Source organism: Ochotona princeps, chromosome 1 (assembly GCF_030435755.1).
Source record: "Ochotona princeps isolate mOchPri1 chromosome 1, mOchPri1.hap1, whole genome shotgun sequence".
Taxonomy (NCBI): Eukaryota; Metazoa; Chordata; class Mammalia; order Lagomorpha; family Ochotonidae; genus Ochotona; species Ochotona princeps.
Window position 1 is genome coordinate 36263516 of NC_080832.1, and position 5119 is coordinate 36268634.

General features: G+C 39.0%; 1 non-coding gene across 1 annotated transcript; it reads left to right on the plus strand.

Annotated features, from left to right (window-relative positions):
• The first annotated feature begins 4356 nt into the window (after positions 1 to 4356).
• On the plus strand, positions 4357 to 4463 carry LOC118758385 (U6 spliceosomal RNA). Its single transcript, XR_004995681.1, has one exon. It is a non-coding gene; the product is annotated as a U6 spliceosomal RNA (small nuclear RNA).
• Positions 4464 to 5119: the final 656 nt, after the last annotated feature.

The following is a 5119-nucleotide window of genomic DNA, read 5'->3' on the forward strand; positions in this document are numbered from 1 at the left end:
TACAAGTGAAATGAGACAGCTATCTGGGCAGTCCAGACAGCATGTGTAAAGTAAACATGTAATCATGGTCATAAAGAGAACCTCTGTACCATCTGGTACAGAACATTTAGTTAGTTCCAAATATAAGCACAGAGTTGTGTGACTATCACTGTTATCAAAACCTCAGTTTCTCTAATTGTCTCAGGGGCATTTTCTGTTCTTAAGCTCTGGCTTCCCATAATGTTTTCTCTTAGGAACACTCTGGAAATGTTCCTAGCTTGAGCTTTTGCTAGCTTCTCAAACATCTGTGTATCACTTTCTAATCTCTGCTAGAATGATGTAGCAGATAAACAGCACCCACATGCTCTTTACCGCTCTTTTTCAGGAGGTGCAACATATTTGCCCTGCCTTTGAGGCTGGGATGTTATTACTGTTTTGACATCTCCTGGCCAGTGTAGGTGGCAATTGTACTTTTAGATCTTCATGTTAGGAGACTGACAGTTTCTGCTCAGTCTGCTAAATTACCAAGACACAAAATAGGAAATCAGGCCACCCTGCTGGGCTTGGGGAGAGGAACAGGATGTGGACAGATTCAAATGGGTCTTGCTGAGCCTCCCCTTGCAATTGAACATAGCAAGGTGCAAAGAAACCTCAGACTCAGCTCAGCGAAAACTGCTGAGTCAGCATTCCAAGTTGTCTATGTCCAAACTCCTGACTCACAAACTGATGACGTGTGCTAAAATGTGTACTGTTTCAAGCCATTAAGTTTGGGATTTTGTACATCAGTGGATAATGGATGCTCTGAATCTTGGACTTATTTAATCTTACGAGAGAGCTGATGTTATTTCTATTCTCTTGTTCCTTGGAGATGGATAGGTGCTTTTACAGCAAACTGCTATAGCCACTTCTTCTATATTTAAAGAATTCCTACTTGAACTCCAGTCTAAGACCTTTTCACTGCCCCTCCTGTTCTCCTGGCATGCCGCTGAGTTACAGTCTCATCTTTCTGCCTTGGTTTGTGTAATGGTCTGTTTTGGAAAGTATCCATACCCATTTTCTTGTATAGGATTTTTCACTTTGATTATCTTACAATGTGACTCTGTATATGAACTTTCCCAGTGCTTCTGTGCAGTGTGGGATTCGCTGTTGTCACCTTTTCACTTAATGGTTTACCTTTATGGATCACCCAGATTTTGCGCATTCAGTTTGTTTTTCTTTCTTGCTTGCTTTTTCTGCTTCGTTCTCCTAATTTCCCTTACTCTCTCCTAGGGATGTACTTATGCATCATAATAGATTAGAATACAAGCACTGAGCCTGGCACCAACTCTTTCTACCACTACCTGTATGATGACCTTTGACAAGTTTCATAATATCTAAATGTTGCAGTTTTTCCGTCCAATATACAAAGACAGCAATAGTTCCAAAGTTGTAGACTTGGTTGTGATGCGGTCAATACACTAATAATACTTACATATATAAATGCAGGGGCATATTTATGTAGGCACACCAGCATGTCTATGCATTAGAATGATAATTGGAATAGAAAGTGTCCTATAAACTTTAGACATTATTATTAGTTCTGATTATCGGTAGTTCTTTGTCTCTAGCTCTTCTACCCTGATCTTCGCTTTTCACATTTCCCTAGAGTGTAACTAATTTGGAAATTTTATTATCTTCTGAGGAAATTAAATAATCCAATAGTCTAATTAATAATTTAAAAAGTTATATCGATTCTGGTATATTTCTCTCTCTTCAAGTTACCCAATTGATGTAAAAAAATTTAAACTTGCATGGACATTACCGTTTTAATTATTGTTTGAATAAAGTTAACTCTGAAACTCAGGCAGATATCTGAATCTATAAATCGAATATAAAATTTAATGTAAAAGATATTTATTTTTTAAAGATTTATTTATTTTTATTGAAAAGTCAGATATACAGAGAAGAGGAGAAACAGAGAGGAAGAACTTCCATCCGATGATTCACTTCCCTAGTGACCTCAAAAGCCGGAGCTGTGTTGATCCGCAGCCAGGAGCCTGGAGCCTCTTCCAGGTCTCCCTTGTTAGTCCACAGTCTCAAGGCTTTGGGCTGTCTTCGACTGCTTTCCCAGGCCACAAGCAGGGAGCTGGATGGGAAGCGGGGTTGCTGGGATAAGAACCGGCGCCCATATGGGATCCCGGGCATGCAAGGCAAGACCTTCCTTCCATCCACTGGTTCACTCCCCAAATGGCCTCAGCACTTGGAGCTGAGCTAATCCAAACCTAGAACCTGGAGTTTCTTCTGGGTCTCCTATGTGGGGCAGGGTCCCAAGCCTATAAAACTGTAAACCTAAATCACTGTTCTTTAACCTAAAAACTTTAAGGCAAAATCAAACTTTCTTTCCTAAAAGAGCTTTCACAGGCATTTTAGTTAAAGTAACAACAGCAACAGCAAAGCTTCATGCAAATTTATAAACAGATTTCTCATCCGGACTTAATTTAATGAGCAATTTCAACTATTTTGTTTTGCTTTATGGTGGGACTCATCTGACAGATGACATTCCGTGGGTGGACTCAAGGACATGCACAATTTCTGACAGAATATCTCCAAGTTTAGCATTTTTTTTCTTCTGTTTAATATAGCATCTTGCTTTGAGGAAGCTTTCTCAGTAGCATCCCAATCCCAAGACAAGGATTTGTGGCCAAGAGATTTGTAAAAGAGGCACACACAAGGACCCCAGGAGAGAATAAAGTTGGCAGAGCAGGAATGCGATAGAGACAAGGAACAGCTTCAGCCTGTTTTTATTTTCTGGCAGTTCTCAAAAATGCAAAAATTTGCCCAAATATGAATCCTAAGTGGAAAGGAAAAGAGTTTGGCTTTCCTATTTTGACTTCAGTAAGTACTTGGCCAAGAAGTGGGGACATGGGAAGTACGCAAACCCATAGGAACTTTCTGCTCCTTTGCTCTGCAGGTAAAATAATTCCACTTGGTCCCAGTCAGCTTTCATGTGTCTTGGATACAAACCAGAAACCGACCAAGGGTTGCTTGAGAATGGTAGAGACAGCAAAAAGACTGCAGGCTGTCATTTGAGATATGCCCTGGTATTACACATCAAGCAACAAGGGAGAGTGGTAGTGAGAGTTTATGTTTGAAATTAGAGTCTATTCAAATTTAGTTTTAAAGCAAGTCACTCACAAGGGCCAGTGTTTCAACACAGCAGGTGTCATCCTCCACATCTGCTACGTCTCATGTCATGACACAGTTTATAAGTAACTGGCTTAGACACTAGTTTAAATTTTCTTATTTTAGAATAGTAACACAGCATATCTGTACCTTAATTCTAATTCATTTTCCTTATGTTATGATGATACTTACAAGTTGGCACAAATAGAAATAACGTAAGAAAGAAGAGTCATTTGAAGGTGAACATACATCACAAGTTCATTAACCTTCTCAGTCGAATAAGACTTCCCAGTAATGCAACATCTAATTTCAGACCCTGTGGGTTGAGATAACTCAGGCCACCAAAGGTGCCAAATTCACCCTTAAATCCACTCAGAGTCCCCAGTAAGTCTCTCTCTGATTCATGTCCAAAGCACAGGAAAAGGAAGCCAAGAGCAAGACATGAAACAGCGGGGAAATGATTGCATTTGGCAACCACAGTCTCTCTTTTTTAGAGTTTTATTTTGCCCTTTCTGAGATTCCTGTGACTTTATTGCCCTGTGTCTTTACTCTACTGAAAAAGAAGGAAACAAATGTGAAATTTTAACTACATCTATTATAACTGCAGGGTGTCATTTTAAACAGAAGCATTCTACCCTTAACTGCTATAGTCAGTGTTGATATAGAACATGTCATACATGATATTCATGTTTTGTTTAAAGTAAAGGCTGTTATCAACCCATCTGAAGACAACTGTTTTGCAAAATTTTGGACACAATACTATTGTTCTCTGAGACTGTGCTTCCCTCCTTTTTCTTCCCATTCCTGCTTCTTCCCACGCATTCAACCATCCATCCATCCATCCATCCATCCCAGAAAGAAACAGACAAGGAATGAAGAGAGACAAAGTGCAAGAGAGCATTTCAAGGTCAAAAAATAAATTAGGCTGCAAGCATTTGGTGGAACAAATTAGAGGAGTTAACTCTCCATAGAAATTAACTGATACTGAAATTTGAGCATCTGTGGATTAAAAAAATGAAGACTACTCTGAAAATAGTAATGAGGACTTTTAAATAAGAAAGACACAAATCCCAGGTTAGGTGACCCAATAAAAACTATCAGGGCAATAGAAGAAATATGAAAGAATTCTAGGCTGCAGCAATAAAGTCCTTTGTATTCTCATCAAAATTGGTTAAAGGGACCTCAGCATATCTTTAAGAAAAGTATCTGAAAGCTGTGCTGGTTTCAACAGCACATAAACTAAAATTGTAATGCTATAGAGAAGATTAGCATGGCTGCTGCACAAGGATGACAAGCATATTTGAAAAATAAACAACTGTGAGTTTGGCACAATAGCCTAGAAGCTAAAGTCCTTGCCTTGAGTGCGCCAGGATCCCATATGGATGATGGTTCATGTAGCAGCTGCTCCACTTCCCTTCCAGCTCCCTGCTTGTAGTCTGGAAAAGCAGCCAAGGACAATCTAAAGCCTTGGGACCCTGCACCTGCATGGAAGACTCGGAAGAGCTCCTGGCTTTGGGTTACCTCAGCTCCAGCAGTTGCAACCATCTGGGGAGTGAACCACCAGAGAGGAGATCTTTCTCTCTTTCTCTCCTTTCTCTGTAAATCTGCCTTTCCAATAAAAATTTAAAACCAATAATAAATAAAAAATAAACAAACAATAGTATCTGAAATCATGTTTTAGAGACCTATATTAGCATAAATAAATTCCTTATAAATATGCAGATCCATGCATATTTTTGGTTATGATAAAGTTTTTGAATGTCTAAATATGTGAATATATGTATGTGTAAACTCTGCAAGATTTTCATGGATAGACATGATTGTCAGAACACAGTATTTTAAGCACCTTAATTTTGTCTTGACATGTACTCATAAATCCAAGACATGTACTCACAAAACCAAACAAAGGAATACTTTGTTATTATCTGAAGTGGACTCCAAAGTTCCATGAACTACTGCTGTAGACTGGGGTAGCCTT